The following is an 18,745-nucleotide window of genomic DNA, read 5'->3' as shown; positions in this document are numbered from 1 at the left end:
AGTAGTAGTAGTAGTAGTAGTAGTAGTAGTAGTAGTAGTAGTAGTAGTAGTGGTAATGGATATACTCAACTGTTGCTCTCTGAAAGACACTCTTGGTTTCTGTGTACAAATTAAACAAATTAGGGGTTTTCCACTTCTAATGTGAGTAATGTTTCAAGACTAAATCCTTCCCCAAGGTGCGTCACAGCTGTAAACAGCATCTGCCCATTTGCTTTACTATACACAACAGCTGCACGACTCCCAGAGTTGCAAGACAGAATACGAGTAATACGGTCATGAGTCCCGCGGGACTCGGAACCTAAACTTACTGTCCTGATGATGGTCAGCAACAATTTACCTGACACTACTTCACAAGAGGACATGTTTTCCATTCTCAGTCCTGTTCATTTTACTGTTTAACGTGTTAACAGTTCTGTGTTAGCTTTTAGTCTTTAGTTTGGTTCTTAATTTTGCATACATTTAAACTGCTCTCCTGTTGTAGGCTGACTACTGTTGGCAAGCACTCAAATACAGAAACTGATTGAGATTCTTACTTACCTCGGCCCGTATCATTTAACTATGCAGAGAAGTCAGAAACTACATCAGTATTAGTGTCCACTGTCATATTCATACGATCTACAAGTCCTGTGTACTTCACTTATTTATTTAGTACATACCAAATGAGTTCTACTGCAATTGTTTGATACGCATCTCCATTTGGGAAGATTCTGAGCAGCGGAGGGAAAGGAAAATAAGGTGGACACGAAGACAATGCGGTATCCTGACCTATACCGCCCGCCCCCTGTCATAGCGGCAAGCAGAAAAACATGTAATAGTGCATGCACAAGCTATCAAAACACTAGTACAATTCCATTTGTAAAGTAAAGCTATCCCTGTAATAGGCCGTGAAGGCCCATAGGGTTGTGAGATGTTGAGGGTCCTACATTATCTAGACAATCGGCTCAAAGATGGTGGTAAGGTTGTCAGCCTTACGCGCTGGCCGCGCTATACTCCCCAGGAAAATTATTTATTTCACTCCTGGTACTCATTTCTGTTAGAGGCTGAGTGAACCGGGGCCGTAGGGCGGCCGGAAGGATTAGGTCATTTGGAAAAATCCGATGACCTCATTGGTATTTGAACTCGCGACCTTCGGAATTGTAACATAGTGCCTTAACCACTACGCTACCGCGTATATTTGTACAGCACAAAAATATCTGCGAAATGCAGGAATTGCAAATCACATAACTAACTCAGTGTTCATTATGCAAATTAAACGCCATTAGTCCACACGTTTCGATACTTACACTGAATAACTTATGTTCTGTTTCCAAGATACAATTAATTCATTTCTAATATTACAGCAGCGAATTTATTTTAAGTTTCGAATTTGTGAACCATGTTAATCACTTTATATAACAAATTATAATTCTTTTAACTAACATTTGTAGTGGGTAACCGCGTTGAAATTTTGCATCAGCATTACTTAGCAGGTACTATTAATGTGCAAAATTTCTGAGGGGTTTCGCCATGACAAGCTGAGCGGTTTCAGTGTCAGACCCCTATGAATTGTGCAGTTGCATACAATCCGCGCAGGGCAAGTGAGCAAAGTGAGTTGGTTGGTGAGTTAAATAATCGCTGGGATTCGGTCGTTGAGAGCTCCTGCTGTGAGAAAGTGACTGATGCCGGGGACAGTTCGGAAACCCAGACGAAGGGGAGCGTACGCCATTGGAAGCCGCTACAAAGCAATGGCCACAGAAGACTGTAACAGACCGAGAAGACCTAGTATGTCCTATCGTGATTTGTGAAGTGTAGTAACGAGTTGTGTAAGTGTCCAATAAATCTCATTACAAATCCAAGCCCCGCCTGTAGTCACTCAATCACATGATATGTTAAATACTTGACGTACAGAAATTCCTTCGAAGTTAATTAGCACGGCTGACGTCAGACAATAATGTATCATTAAAAACGTGTTTCTATGTGAACCACTGGCGGACAAGCACCTACTCTAAATTACAGTGCCTGGAGTAATTGTAACAGACGATAATCATTCTTCCAGTTCATTAACTATGATATACTTTGATATACCCCCATTGAACATAACCGCAGTGGTTGAGACTGAAGGAATATAATGGTCAAGATCATTCAAAGCCAAGCCGACCATGAAAGCCATCAGATATAGTACTCGTACTATGGCCAAAATGGTAGCGGCCTCCGTAGTCCGGGAGGGACTTTAAGCCGTGGGTCTCGTGCCGTAGATTTACGGCACGTAAAATAACCTCATGTCTCTAGGAGACCTCTGAGCTAAATTAGGCAAATTTTCCCGCCCAAGTAGTTTCCAATGCCTCCGGTAGATGGGGAAAGTATTAGGTACCACTGCCAGAAAGGGACGAATTATCAGATACCACTGCCAGTAGAGGGCCGACCTCGCTGGCTGATAGCGAGCACCAGTACCGGTAGGGTATGGAGACAGTAGAAATTAAAGGGGAACGCACAATGGACCAATAACTGGTCTAAGTGCATGGGGAAAACCCACCCCCTCCAATAATGAATGAATGGATGAATGGCCAAAATGCTTATTAAGGACACCCAAAATTGCACTCGATTTATGCGGACAAGCCTCATTCTGTTAAAAGAACGTTTCCTGGAACTAAATACGTACGAGTTCGAGAGAGGGAAGGAAGCCTTCTTCAAGGATCTCCTACAATCACACCCACAGCACACACTCTTACCAGAGAACACTTGTCTATTTTCATTGTCGACTACGAATGGTCTTGGACGCCGATAGTTCATCCACTGAATATGTTTTCCGCTGACAGATTATTCTCTCAGGTCTACTGGGCTTTTCTTGTGGGTCATTTAATGACGCTGCCAGTAACCATATTAGGCCTATATCGCGTCGAATGGTACGATGAGATACATTATGAATTGGAAAGGAAGTGGTCTTGGCCTAATCTAGGCACCATTCAGGAATTTTCCTGGACTGAGGAAAACCACAAAAAAAAAAACTGTCAGCACAGCTGGTGTCACAGCCTACAAGCGAACCAAGCACCTCCCAAGCACGAGTCTCAAGCATTATACCTATGCCAACCACTTCCGTACCTACTATGCTAATTAATACCAAATTAATATATGTACATCGTGTACATGTGTCCCATTATTTCATGGAACATTTTACAAGATGGTTTCTGCACATCAAAATAAATGAATGAGGCTCATGTGAATATGTACCCTGAGGATCATCTCTGAAAGTTATAATCGTTATAAATTACCAGCTCCTGCAGGCATACTGTAAGAACAGACCATCACCAACAACAGTTTTCCATCGACCTGCGGACTGACATTTTACCGGGCAGCAGTTAGTGGTCGCGATTATCTTAATTTTCTTCGAACACTTTTAAGCGGACTGTCGAAGATGTGTCTATCAATATGCGTCTTCCCATGTTGTAGTCGTGAAGTGCGACAAATGCTGTCCGAAGATAGCCTAGACGCCGAAATGGTAGCGGACGCTAAGCTGAAGACTACTAGCCTGCAAGCTCACCTGACTTGAATCTTCTCGATTTTTCTCTGGTGATGTCTGAGAACCAATAATCTATACCACAGAGGATGTGTGGCGTCGAATTTGCAAGTGACGTAAAGAATACACCCGGAATCTCGAAACGCTTGCGAGTTTCTTTTCCACGGAGAGCTAAGTTGTGTGTTACACACATCCCGTTAAAATTAGGAAGCACATAGAAGTTGAAATTAGAACAGATCAAACTTTTTAAGGAAGGTCGTCATGGCACATATTCGCATGAACTTTTTCTTTACTTTGATGTCCAGAAACCATCCTTTAAAATATGACGTATCGTAACATACACTCAGTTTAAACCGTTGCGCCTTTTTCGATCGGCTCTGCATTTGTCATTCATAAAATTCCAACAAAATCAACTATTTTATTGTATTAATATAAATAACATAAAGAACAAAGTCGAACGTCACAGAATAACCCAAGAAGCTCGGAGGAACTGGAGTACACCACTGAACAGACTAGAGACAGCAATGATTCACAGACATTAGGCAACGTGGCATAAAATGCATCTTCGAGAAGATGCTACTTATTTTCGGCATCTGCTGTAAAGTTCCCACGAATAAACAGTAACTAGCAAATAGCTCACTGGTCTTGCTATAAAGTCACCTGTAAACTTACATATACTGCTGTAGTTTGGGTTGTATTCCAAATGGTACATTCTGCATAAGTAAACAGTAGCTAAGATTTAGTCTAAATAAGATATAACAAAACTGTCGGAGAAGAACTGCCACATTTCACGCTGGCGCCACTAATTCCCATATTCTTCATTCAATAACGTCTGACTAATAGCAACGATAGTTAAAAATGCACTTCTAATACCCCATTTTACAGGACATTGCCTCATTACCAATTACTACCATCAGAAACAGATACAAGCAACACAGAAGACAGTCTTCCTTTTCAGTACGGAAAGAGACCTACATTTTCAGAATTAATTCTGAAGAGGAACGGGCCAAAGAGCCTAATCCGTCAAGGTAGAAGAGGAGGAGGAGAAGGGGGGGGGAAGAGACCTACTAACTTGAACAATATACGCGTATTTGGCATACAGTTCGTATAATCGAGCATTAACTGCTACATCGTAACGTACAGTGTCCGACATGTTAACATTACGAACAACTAATCCCCCAAAGGACCAAACGTAGACATGAAACTCAGTTAAGATTAGCTTTCAACAGACCTAGGCGAAGTACATGCATTTCAATGCTTCCTTAACCCCTTAAAGGCCAATGATAACTACTCATATATGTACTACCTGCTTTAATATCAAAACACTACCCACATAGTGCATTTGTGTGTTTCGTATGATTGTCAGAACATATCAAACTGGATGAAACTTTAAACTGGTAAGAAACAATAATTACCATGACAGTTTTGTGATGTATAGAAAGGCAAAATGCAATGTTTATGGTTAGTTCTTATCGTCTGAATGACTTAAAAGATGTAAGCAGAAGTACAACCTGCCATTACAATAAGCATTTAAGCATAACAATTGTAATTACAAATACAGGAAATTCACTATGTTTAAAACATAATTTAACACAGGGGACTTAATATATCTGAGGAGTCATAAATCGACAAAACGATTCCATATCGATAAGTCTAAAGTAAGTACCACATCATCTGATATCCCTAATGCTACAAACATCTGAGAGTACTCATGCAAATTTAAGACATATGGCCTAGATAAAATAGCTCCTATGCCTCTTCCCGATGCAATGGAGGCAGGACTATATATTCTGCGGACTCGGCACGGCCCTTGCAAAATCTGGCTTTACATTCCTGGAACTGAGATAGAATTATATCGATCACTAGTAGACTCACGCCGTAATAATGTACAAAATGACCCATGTGTAAAGCGACGACGTATATCGAGTGAAGTCGTCAGATTCATCAACGCTGAACGACTAGGTCGAGCGGGTAGCACTCCTGCTGCATAACCGGAACATTAGGGGCACAGACATTGGTCCGAAGACCGGCTGTCCCGACTGATAATCTTCGTGGTCTCCCTCGGTCCCTTCACACAAACGCCGATTCAGTACCTTAAATTAGGATACGGCCGTTCCATCGGCGTCGTTCCAACTCACTAATTGCTAATCACCCTATCATTCGACTCTACAGCTTACTGTCTGAATTACTGACAGCATAGACACACCAACAAGAGTTCACCGTATAATTTACTCCAAAAACTGACGTCCAGTTAAGTCTTCCTCCGTATGTATATCTTAACAAAGGAGCAAAGAAGTCAGTTCAAAACCTTCCTCTTTTTTTTTCTATATACATTGGGCTTGGTATCCATTTACTGCAGATACAAATCAACTGAACAGCTACATCACATTAAAGAGCAAGAATTTTTAACTAGCACTCCGGTAAATAATCAAGATATCAAAAACGTCTCAAACGAAAGCTGTACACACGCCTGTTAAAGGTCTACATTATCTTACGTTCTGACATTTTGCAGACTGAGTCCTTTTGAGAAAACAGCTACAGAAGAACATAAACGTCATGTACAGTACGGCCTAGACATTACACTGGATTAATAAACCAAAATCAAATTAGTCTGACAGATTCTGGCATACACCAGTTCCATCGAAGTCTGTTCAANCTTTCTTCATAGTCACCGCCGTGAAAGCCTCAAATCTTACATCCCCATTATGCGTTTATTTTACACCCTTCCTTAAAAAGAATTTGTAAAAATTACTATACACGAACTCTGGCAACAGTTGATTGCATTCCTTAAGTTCAATGTGCTACCTTTTATTCATATAAAACTGGAGAAGATAAGCGCATGCAGTAACGCCAAAACTGGGACCTCTAGAAATCTAAAGTACTAATAGCTCACTAGCAAATGTAAATCTGCCCTATGTAACAGACTAACAATACCAAAATGGCACACCATTTCGTCGCGTGTAAATCCTGCTATGCTTCAGTCTGTCAGAATTTGTTACAACTGGCCACTATTTTGTACTATTTAATACAACAGGAAGATATTCACAAATACGTATGACAAAACTGGTTGTAGCCGATGACACAAAACTTGGCCAAGTGTAACTGAACTCTGAAGGCAATAATGAATACAAACACAGCATGCACACACGCACGTGCACGAATACACAAAAATAATAAATAGGATGGGTAATGCGGCTACTTAAATGTCTATTTATACCATTAACTTAAACAATTCTCTGTACATGTGTCTAATTTAAATTTTCATTTGCATCAATGCTAAGTCGAAGTTACATTCACGAAGGTTAAACAGGAAAGAGGCAAATTTAGTTCACTTTCTCCCACTTCTTTCACTTTCAAAGCATAGTAACATTAAACTTATGCAACTGGCTTCCGTAACACTACACCGGTATCAAGAGCAATTACACAATTCCGCTAGAATTAAAACAACACAAAATAATTTTAAATGCTTATCGAAACGGATCCTCTACACCAAGGTAACAAATTGCCCGTTTTAAATTAACCTACGTTACACACTTATCGATTCAATGTTTTCCTTTCCTGTTCGCTGGAGAACTAAACCACAGACGTGGGTGTTCGACGCATTTCCAGCTATGAACATTTGAGAAACTAACATACTCAAAACGGCCTTTCTCAGCTACGGACAAAATTCCTTACTTCAGATTTCGACTCAATTACTACCAAGCAAACTAATGTGCAGTGCTTAAAGAATAATATGAACGCTAATTCTTAAGCCCTGAACAAGAACAAATCTACCAGACGTGTAAACAGACATGGCCAGAAGGTATCACGATGTTATAAGTTAATCTATCACAGACAGTGTCTCTGTCATGCGTATCTTAAAAGAAACATAACCATGCGAGCAGAAGTTGTCATGGTCTTTTACATTTTTCACCAGCTCTGTCGAATGGAGAGTGAAAAGATCAGAAACTAGTGCACGGGCACCTGCAGGGGTGAAAAATAGGCAACTGCAATCCTGGATTTAAAAAATCGAAACTGAAATAAGGAAAGAGTCCAAATATTAATACAATTAAAAATGTTGTTTTTAAAAATATTCTTCAACCCTGAATACTCTAGAGCGATCAGTGCAAAAAGTTTAAACAGCTTAAACGTAAGTCTGTATGTAAATTTTCTGGCTGTCGCCAGAAGATCTTGGCGGCGCCCATGAACCAGTACCCACAGCAGTCCACGTCTGAGTTTACCCACTGGAATGCCAACACCGATGGAAGACAGGTGAAGGACACTGAATGTAAAGGGCGAAGCAGTTTTAAAATTAAACTCAATCCCTACTAATTTCTAAAATGGGAAGGATACATTATCAAGTTCGCGTAAGTGCAGAAGTCATTAGAATAACGAGCCGATGGTGTGCATCCCTGCCCACGTGTGGGGCCTATGACGCATGTCCGGCAGAGCGCCGGGCCAAGCAAGGTCACACCACGCCATCCTGTGACCTGGTTCCGACCCGAGCGGGCAGAACGGATCGATGGCGCCAAGGCCGGTACCTGCCCACTTACCTGTCAGCCCACACAGATTAGCATGCCCTTAAAATATCCTTCAACTATCACCAGCACACACTCTCAGACTACTGTACACACGCCGTGCACCAGCCCCAGATGTTCGCTAGCAGTGCTCCTCATCGATTGGCAGGCACACCGTCTGACGTCACTGAACCGACCAATCGCGACACAAGCTTACATAATGAAGGAGATGTCAAACCGTGTGAGTCAGCTGCTCAACAACATGTGGAGGGGGATCCAGCATCTTGAATGAAACGAAGCCCAATGACATGTTTTCTTTCTTCATATGATCCACAATATGATAGCAATGTATCCAGGTAAATAATGAGACGATACATCACTACGTCACATAAACTCGCCCTGCGGCAGAACAGCGCTACGTTATGCAAGAACGCAAACTTCGAAACATGAATACAGTACGTAGTAACTACGTATGAACTTTCATCAGTCAAAAATATATACAAATTAACTTCATGCCTGTAGTATTTAATAACTATATAAGTAGTGCCGAAATTCCATGCATTCTTTCCAGGATCTGAATGTCCATTACCGTCCTCACAAAAGTCACGAACTGGACTCATTCCTGAGTTAGCCTTCAGGAAAATGTAACTGGTTGAACGACGCACAGGGTCGAAATGTTTATACGAGTAGTTACTCAGCACGACAAAAAATTCACTGTCTGTAATATAACTGACGATTCATCACGGTGTTCACAACATTCAAACCTTGGCTGAATCCACAGAAGAACCGAGCCATACTTTCACATAATTTCTCTACGGTCATTTTAATATTAGCTTCCCATTTGAGGGCCTGGGTGACCCAGCCAACAGGTGGAGACTTTCCGACTAAAATTGTGTTATATTCCTGTTTTCTCCGCAAGCGCGTTACATGTTCTACCCGTATATTTAACATTTAATAACATTAGATAAACAGCGAAGAATATGGAGGTCCCGACAATACAGAAACTAACTGCACACCTACCGTATTCACTCCCTTTTCTTTAACTGTCTCGAAAAGCGACTGGACATAAAATGTGCGTTTTCATTATCCCCACAACCTTTGTTTGAAACATTTTCGCTCCGATAAATATTTATAGCGAGTTACACTGGAGGTGTGAACAGTAACGCAAGTAGCCCTCATTACTGTCGCAGAGTTCTATCTTCTGAGATACGTCGTTCAGTTCATTAAAAGTCGACTGACGTTTCGGAGGAACATGTCACCTCCACCTTCACTGTCGAAGAAACAGCCATGCAAGTTCTGCTTGCTAACTTCGTGCTGGTTTCTTGCTTAGCTTATTCTTCGATCCTGGAGATGGAGGCGAAGCGTCCCTCCGACACGTCGGTTGGCTATCACCGTTAAATTCCAGAAAATAGTACTCTTCATAACCAACGATGTGAGAACCTAAAACGCTCATTATAACTGCCATATTTTCATCAAAGCTGGAACGTGTCAACACTATCTTCCATTGTTACATAACAAGATAATTTGTTCGCCGGTTCTCAGATTGTTGCATATTCATGGAAAAGGTGATACGCACACTTTGGTAATTTTGATTCGATGGCATGGCAGGAAAAGAAAGAATGCATATGATTAAGCGATGAAACTGGAAACAGGATTCCCGTCAGGAAAAAGAGAATAGCTGAACACAAAAAAGCACCACTTTTAAAGGTTCGAGATTGATCTGCTTCGCGTTCCTTTTGTGCAGAGCAAAATGTGTAGGAAGCATGTCACTCCATCGTCTTTTCTATTCAGTGTTGTACTTTATCGCTTTTAGACCCTACGAAGGTCAGATTTTCGTGTCAAACAGAAGGCCGAGCAAACACAATAGAATTATCAGCACTGCGAAATAGTAATACGGATAGTACAAGCTTAGCTACACTTATATTTAAATAAACTATCAAACTTAGCATTTTTAAATAATTCCAACGTGCAGTCGGGCTGGGAAGATCCAGGAGTAAATGGGAAGACTAGTTTTAAAATTTTTGAACTTCAGAATGGACTTTTAGCACCAAATCCTTGCGTGCCAAGAATAAGCAAAGAGGGGGAGGGGGGGAACATGAGATTTTATGTTCTTACGGCTCTGAACATGACGACTGCAGCCTTCTGGGATATGGCGCCGTGTCCTGGCAGACAGACAGGCCTACCAACGCTTATATTATAAACAAGATCAACTGCGGTCCTGATTATTCAACCCGAGATCAAAATTAAATATATATGGGATATTCACAGTACGAGTATGATACTACAGAGCAGGCTAAGCTACATAAAGGAGAGAATTTTGGCTTTGATTTTGTAACTTCAGAGGTCTGCTGTCGCAACGTGTAATGACGTCCGACATTACTGCTAAGGATTCAGTACGCAAGCGCATAAGGCAGTGGGTGGAAAGTATAAAGTGTCATTTCTCACTGGAGAAGCAAGCTAGCCCTTTAATTTTGTAAGTGCATGAAAGAGGAATCTACAGTGCTACTCACATACGAGTAGTAGTACTCCTCATTATAATTGATTCAGCTAAGTCTGTTCTATTATTTACAATTTGAAATCGATTTTTGCTATGATACTCTGGCACATGTCAACGTATTTCTATTAACGATGCTGCCAGTAGCTCAAACTAGAGGGTGTCAAATGATGAATCTTTAACGATCAATGAATTGGAAATGATGTGGAAGGAAGCGATCATGGAGTAATTTGAGGCAGACTAATTACCTTGGAATTTGCCTATAGAGAATGAAGGAAATTATCAGACTCCTCAGTAACGAAGTTCTTGGGACAATGTTTTGAACCCGAGATCCCTAGAATAAGGAAAGGGAATGTTACCCACTCGATTGTGATTCTTCACTCATCTTACGCTAGAACCCACATTACGCCCAGGAAAGTGCGACTTAGCGAAGAAGAATTCAGGAAAAGCTGCGCAATTCATTTGGAAAGGCCTGTGTGAGAGGAGCCACACTACATAACGCAGAAGATGGATTGAACAGTACTAAGAGTACCGATAACCTTCCTTTTGATTCAAACATTTGCATTGAAGATGACTTTGCTGCTGGTGAAACTAGGGATTGACCACGGATCTCAAACTACGATCCACTCTCGTCTTTGTGACCTAACAAATGATTTACATGGCAATACGGAAGATACTCCTCATCCCAAAGGAAATTCGAATGAGGTCTCTCCTTCAGAGAGGAAGAAACGACGTTCAAGTGGTCAAGCCAAACAATAATCTGCGAGTAAAGGTTTGAAAGTAACAGCGGCTGATACAGAGAAGGGATTACATCTACTTCACGTCAGCCACGCGATATGTCTGTGCCGAAAGGTGACAATACGTTGCAAAGAAAGGGAACAAAATCTCTACTGCTTCTGTTCGTTCTGGCTGGTTTATAGTTATGAATTCAGCGATCCGATCCATACAGCAATGCGGGAACAACGATTGCTTTACAGAATTTTCGAATGTTTCGTCCTTTTTTTACCAATAGTGTTCATGTCTTAGCGTCACACAAATCTTGAGAGCTTGCGAGCTTTATGTCTACGTCATTCGATGACAGAAGTTCTGAGATGGAGCCAATGTACTTACGACTATTTATCAGTTCAAATATTATGTCCGCAATTTGGAGCTCTATTCTTATGGGTTTTTTCTTAGGAAACATTAATATCATTTTATCTGTGCACAGAAACTTCCGAATGCAGAATCGTATTCACAATGCTGTTTTCTGGGTTTGCACCATGTAGTCTGTTAGTGAGTTCCAACGTCTTCAAAGTAAAAGACTGAGGCAGTATACACGTTTATACCTACCTAACAAGACTGCACGGTACCTTAACCCTGCATACAATATTGTATCTTCAACGCCCTGGAAAACTTAAATTGTAAATTCTGCGGTGCTGTATAATGAAGCTCACCTAACAAAATGTCATATCATAAACAGAACCATCACTCCAAAATAAATACATTCGCAGAACAAGTACTAAACACAGATCGACAGTTGTATAGTGGGCAGATTTTCTAACTTTGTCTACACCTCACTTCTTAGGAACGGCACTGGTGCATTCGGAAACTCACAGTCAAAAAATGTATGCATAGCATCAGTCTGGCTTGCTCGCTCGCTTTGGTTTAATTATCTCGAAAACCGAAAGAACCGATGATAGTTTTCCCTACTGTGTTCGTTTGAAATAATTTCTGGTTCCATTAAGTATCTAGAGAAATTAAAATCATCAAGTCAAGGAGGGCGAGATGGGCAGGGCATGTTGCACGAATGGGGGAGAAGATAAGGAATGCATACAAGATATCTGGGGGAAACCCAAAACGAAAGAGACCACTGGGACGACCAAGACGTAGGTGGGTGGACAATATTAAAATGTATCTTAGAGACATAGGATGGGATCGAATGGACTGATCTGACTCAGGACAGTGACCGGTGCAGGAGTCTTATGAGCACGATACTTCGGGTTCCATAAAATACTGGGAAGGTCCTGAGTAACTGCACAAATGGCGGTTTCTCAAGAATGGCTCAGCTCCATGAGCGAGTGAGTGATTTAGCGAAGTGACGTTCGGAGTGCGAGCTGAAACGCATTTACGTCTTCATGTGAAGTGTCTGGCACTGATGCCAGTCTTCAACCAACGTCAGAATATATACACAAATTTTAGTAAATTACAAACTGTAAAATTTCAGCGACTTTTCAGTTGTTACATGCAGAATGAGAAAAGGGCACAGCGAAGAAATTTGGAGCGTTTTCGTTAAGTTTTCGTTGCAAACGAGCCGAAAATATCCCGAATGTCAAAAGGCGAATCCTCGAAACACATAAATAAATGCAATGCAATGCAATGTAAAAATTTTTCATCACACGTCCCTTGTGACCTATACCTAAACGCAGTATCGCTGATAAGGATGTATTTCCAACGGCACAAATTATAGGACGCGTCGTCGAATGGCTGGATGCTAAGCATCTGGTGTCACTTCATGCTGCAAAGACAGTCCATTAAATTTCAAGGAACATTCTTCCTTCAAAAGATCATTTTTATTCAGATGGTCAAGAAATCACCCAAGTTTAAAGAACCCGAACGTTTATCAATTTTTTCACAAAAAAAAAATAGCCAATGTGCCCAACTCTCATGCGATCTAATTCAATCCTCATTTTCACACTTCGTTTTAATATTAGGCCCATCTTCCCACTGACGCTTATGTTTTCTCCAGCGGTATGTTCTCTTTAGACTATCAGATCAAAATGTTTAGATATTTTCCACTTTCCCTTCCGGGGTGTATGTCCCAACCATCTGATCCTCACTGGTTACTGTCCCTAATAACAGCCTATCAGATGAAGAGCAGTCAACAAACTGTGACGCTCCTCATTTTACATTTTTAAATTTGTATCCTTTAATTACAAAAAGTGTCAAAACTGATGACATTTTGCAAAACATCCGTGAATTGTCTTTCTTCCTTTCAGTGGTACTGTAATAAAAAATTAACAACATTTCCTAACGTTCCAACCATCTCATTTGATATTCTTCTATCTGAATTACGATATCAGTCACTAGGAAGAATGCGTTATTAGTCACTGCACAAGCCGTCACCTTACATTTATACAATCGACTGTCACCTCAGATCGGGTCATGTGACACCTATTAAATGTGATATGTTACTGCTTTCTTCCCTGCCGTCGCAATGTTCACGTGGAGCAGTAAACCCCTGGAGATGGTATGGCAGCAGGAGAGGGATGATGCGACCGCCGGATTTCCGCCCTGTGAGGCCGCCACCAGCTGTTGCAGTGTGTAGCTCGTGCTGCCTCTACAGAGCCCCCCTACCGCAACGCTTCAAGACCTCGCTGCCCATTTTCGGTGCAGTAGAACAGCCAGGCTGGAGACCTTGCGTTCGGAAGGTCGCGCAGCGAATCCAATACAGACGCCAGGGGTTATGTTGTTGATAAACATCGCGACTGCCAGAACCAAGGCTTCATGAGAAACTGCGGCTTGTCGGAATTGATGCGCTATTAACACTAGAAGTCTCAAATTTTTCCGTCACTACATACAAAAATACGTCATAACACTACGTAAAATATATCGAAAGTGTCACAGAAAGACGCTCTGTATTGGTAATGCGGAACCTATAAAACTTGTTTCGAATGAAGTTACAGTCCTGACGGCTCAGTAGTTGCGCAAAGCTTCTCCTCTATGTGCAAAAACGAAAACCCGAAAATAAATAAAACCAAATTCCGCAGTTGGCAAAACGGGAAACGGAAACCCACAATTATTTGAAATCCCGAGGTTAGCAAGGAATTGCTATACACTCCCTCATTTCTTTTGCGTACGAGTCATGTTTAGGAATACGCGTATGTATGCAGCTTCCAATACCAAATGCGCACTACTGGTTCCAGGATTTATACGAGGATGCACTTGACCCCGACCTGTGTATGCAAAAAAAAAAATGCACTCAAAATGCTATCTTGAGACCTAGATTCTAGTGTATTCTTTGTACCATGAACCTTTCTTGAGAAATTTGTGTTCAATCTGGGTTTAATAATGAGCAGTGCTTGTATTGGTCAGATATGTACCATAGTTAACTTCGAAAGGGAACTTCCAGAGTTGATAACCAATACTAAATTTAATCCAAACACGTCGAGTAATTTTTGAGATGAGACAAGCGGATGCACTGATAAGGCTTACCATTTTCCCACGATACATTCCTTTTATACACTCGTACTTCTTGCAAAGAACACATATGAACAGGAGATTACAGCGAGATTTCGTATATAAGTACAAGATCCTTCGTCTAGAACGACACCTGATAAACGCCAATCTATCATATACACAGGTTACACAGAGTTGAATGCGAAAATGGTTAGGAAGCAGGAAATGGTTTGAAAGGAACTGATCACACGTTGTCCCATGATTCACCTAGGGGACCTGAGGACACCATAAGAAAATCCTGGCTGAAACTACAGTCGTAGTTTCAGCCAGGATTACAACAAACGTCTCCAGTCTGAAGGTTTCTGATGATGGTGTAGACCTACAAAAACACTCTTCAAAAAGGATAAAGAAAGTAGGATTCCCTACTTTATCCTACCACCAGATACTAGAAATGAGGCCAGTTTACGCAACGCAGCCGTTTAAAATTGCTGGACAATGTCCACAATATCAGTGCAGAGGACAGAAGAATGTGAGATGCACTTGCCAGTAAGCTAACCTACCCGACGCTGACAGACGATTAGGTGGACGCACTAAATGCAAGTCCTAAGTCATACGCGCTACAGCGCAGTGAAGTCTGTTGGTTTTACCACTTGCGAAGATGTGCGCCGTTGCAATCCCAACGCGATGCGTGGTTCGCGTGCGTCATCACTACGCAACACCGCCAAATCTGAAGTAGACAAATTACATCCCTCCTAACTGTAAACGGTATATACGCAAACCAGGCCTAGACTTGGGAATTACTTTACATTCTGTTCGTTCATAGACAAGTGTCATGTGAAAGTTAAGCGCATAAAACACTTCTATAAATCAAGAATGGAAACATGTAGACAAAGGCTAAGGAATTATACTGACTGCCGCACCACATCCCCAGTGTTTCTACCATTCACGCGAAAATATATATTCATGCCTAGCATTTGTACAAAGAGAAAAATATGAGTACGCAATAAAAATTTAATATGGTCTAAACTCACAATGCAGTCAAAATCCCTTTTTCCTTAACATTATTGCAAAATCAACTAATTAAATAAACTAACTTAATGGAGCTGAGGCCTTTTTGAGAAGCGACCAGGTGAGCAGCAACTCAACAAATTCCCAACATTTTACGAAACCCGAAGGTTCATTATGGTGTTCACAAGAGCCTTTTACTGATCCATACCCCGAACTAGATTAATCCAGCCCATATCACCCCATCCTACTTCTGTGAGATCAATTTTAATATTATTCGCCCAACTACGTCTTGGTCTTCCTAGTGGTCTGTTTCCTTCTGGCGTTCCCACCAATATCCTATATGAATTCCTCCTCCCCATTCGTCCTCCTTGACTTGATCATTCTAATTATACTTGAAGTGTACAAGTCATGAAGCTTCTCAATATGCAGCTTTCTCCAACCTCCAGTCACTTCATTTCTCTTCCCTCCAAATATTCTCCTCAACACCCTGTTCTCAAACACCCTCAGTCTATGTTTCTCCCTTAATGTCAGAAACCAAGTTTCACACCCATGCAGAATCACAGGCAAAATTATAGTTTCGTATATTCTTATTTTTACGTTTTTAGACAGCAGACGAGGGGAGAGTCCATTAAAGCTTCTGTGTTTCTCTTCATGATAACACAAGCCGGAAGGTCGCGGATTCAAGTCCCGATGAGGTAATTTGGTTTTTTCAATTTACCTAATCCTTCCAGCCGCACTATGGCCCTGGGGTTCACTCAGCCTCTAACAGAAATGAGTACCAGGAATTAATTAAATAATTTTCTGGGGAGAAAAGCGCGGGCGGCGCGTAAGGCTGACAACCTTACCGCCATCTATGAGCTGATTGTCTAGATAATGTGGGACCCTCAACGTCTCACAACCCTATGGGCCTTCACGGCCTGGTACAGGGATAGCTTTACTTTTACTTTTACTTTTACCTACGTCATCTCCCAGTAGATTCACACCGTCCGGATAGACCAGCAGCTGATGTGTCCCATTTAATTTCAGCCTCACCTGGTTTTCCTGGGCATTCCTAATGGCATATTCTAAAGCAAAGTTCAAAAGCCGTGACGATAAGGCATCTCACTGCTTAATGGCCGCGCGCCATAGCTCAAGCGGTTATTCGCTGGCTTCCAACCGTGGCGGCCCGGGTTCGATCCCGGGTCTGGTCAAGTGGGATTTGTGGTGGACAAAGTGGCGCTGGGATAGGTTTTCTCCGAGTACTTCGGTTTCCACTTCCAATCATCATTCCACCAATTGCTCCACAAACACCCTCACCTATCATTTAGGGCTGGTACAATAGGCCAGAAGTGGCCGCAGTAAAACGGACTTAGTCCCACACCACTAGCATTAAAAAAAATCTCATTGCTTTCGATCATTCTGGATAAGAAAACTATCAGACAAATGTTTACCTATATGGACTTTACTATACGTTTCGTTTAAACACATTTTAAGCACCGTAACTACTTTCATGGGTACCCCAGTATGACAGTACTGTACAATACCTCCTTCCTAACTGAATCGTAGGCTTTCTTGAAGTCTGTGAACAGGTGATGTACTGCTTCATTGTTCTCCAATTTTTACTCCAGTATCTGACGTATGCAAAAGATATGATCAGTAGTTGATCTATTATGTTGAAACCCATACTGATGGTCCCCAACAATTTCAGCTATGTATGGACTTATCCTTGTGGGAAGAATATTGAATAAAATTTTGTATGAAGTTGAGAGCAGTGATATCCCCCGATAATTACTACAGTTAGTTTCACCGCCCTGCTTGTGAACTGGTATAATAATAGACTCTTTCCACTATCAAGCATTTCTTCCTTATTCTAAATAGAATTAGACAGTAATGTTTCACATCCTCGTCCATGATATGTTTCACATCCTGCTTGAATCACTTCTGCCGCAATTTGATCATTACCTGGCGATTTACACAACTTCAACTTTTCAACAGCACTTTCAACCTCAAAAGGAGTAACATCAGGTACTATCGACTCAGCTATATATACTTCTGTCTGCCTAACGTCACTGACCTTACGTACATTCAATAACTGAGAGTAGTTCTTTCGCTAATTCTAGATGTTACGGAAATCTTCAAGCAGATCACCATTCTCATTCTTCACTAAGTTACCTGGTTGGTAACCCCTTTAAATTCATTTATTTTTCTATACAGGTCTCTAATATTCTTGTTCTTACTTTTAGTTGAAAGTTCATTAGTTTTTTACATATTTTCTCGCCTTATTCCTCAAATGCCTGCTGGCTTCACATCTTATATTGTTTAGATTATCCCCATTTATTTCGCCTGGATCCTGTAACCGCTGTAATTTGGCTTGTTTCCTTTGATTATATTATTCTGAGCAATTTTCGTTGAACCGTGGTTTATGTTTCTTCAATTCAAAATGTTTGCACACGACTAACATCTGATTTTCGAATGAAGAACCTCGAAGATTTGTATCCACTGCAAAGCCAGATATAAGAATCGGATTTCATTCAGACACTACTGTGTAATCTTTACAAATACAACTTGGAACTATCTAAGCTTGTGGGAATAAGAGATTTGACAAACAACGAGATGAGAAGCCTGAGTGACTGTGGTCGATGATGACTGGTGCCATCTATAGACGCATATCAAAACTCCACACAGTAGCAATCTTGTTTCGGAAAGTCTAGCGACTGCAGAGCTGTTGTGCTCTACCTAAAGCAATGTTTGAATAGCTCGTCATAAAACCGGGCAACGAATATTTTGAACAAAGAGTCAAAAATAAACTTTTGTTGAAACTTAGAAAAAATCTTCGAAACGTTAAAGCAAGCGTAGAGAGAAGTTATCAGGAGCAGGCGTTTTTGAATGGTGTAAACGGTTTCCCGAAGGAAGGGATGAAACTCAGTTTGAAGCTGAAATGAACGTCCGACAACATCGAAATCGAAGTCAGAACTCTGCTGCGGAATGATGGACGTCTTACTGTCAGAATTGCTGTAAAATAACTTAATAACAACAGGCAGAGTGTACGATTTCTTTCGGAGAATTTGGGATGAAGAAAGTTTGTGCAATGGCGGTGAATAAGGACTTCATTCATAACCA

The 18,745-nt window shown here is 41.2% G+C and overlaps 1 protein-coding gene across 8 annotated transcripts in view; it reads right to left on the bottom strand.

Moving 5' to 3' along the window:
- The window catches only part of LOC111866173 (myocyte-specific enhancer factor 2), a 208,281-nt gene that overhangs the window by 38,181 nt on the left and 151,355 nt on the right, over nucleotides 1-18,745 (bottom strand). The window contains exon 1 of one of the 8 annotated variants that reach the window (XM_023854861.2): nucleotides 8,026-8,100. The exons of the other annotated variants lie outside the window; for them this stretch is intronic. The gene's annotated coding sequence lies outside the window, so the exon portion shown is untranslated. Of the gene's footprint in view, nucleotides 1-8,025; nucleotides 8,101-18,745 lie in introns of those variants that run through there. 8 annotated transcript variants of the gene reach the window in all.

Source organism: Cryptotermes secundus, unplaced genomic scaffold, assembly GCF_002891405.2.
Source record: "Cryptotermes secundus unplaced genomic scaffold, Csec_1.0 scaffold599, whole genome shotgun sequence".
Classification (NCBI taxonomy): Eukaryota; Metazoa; Arthropoda; class Insecta; order Blattodea; family Kalotermitidae; genus Cryptotermes; species Cryptotermes secundus.
The sequence above is the reverse complement of the archived record's forward strand: the minus strand, read 5'-3'. Positions and strand labels throughout refer to the sequence as shown.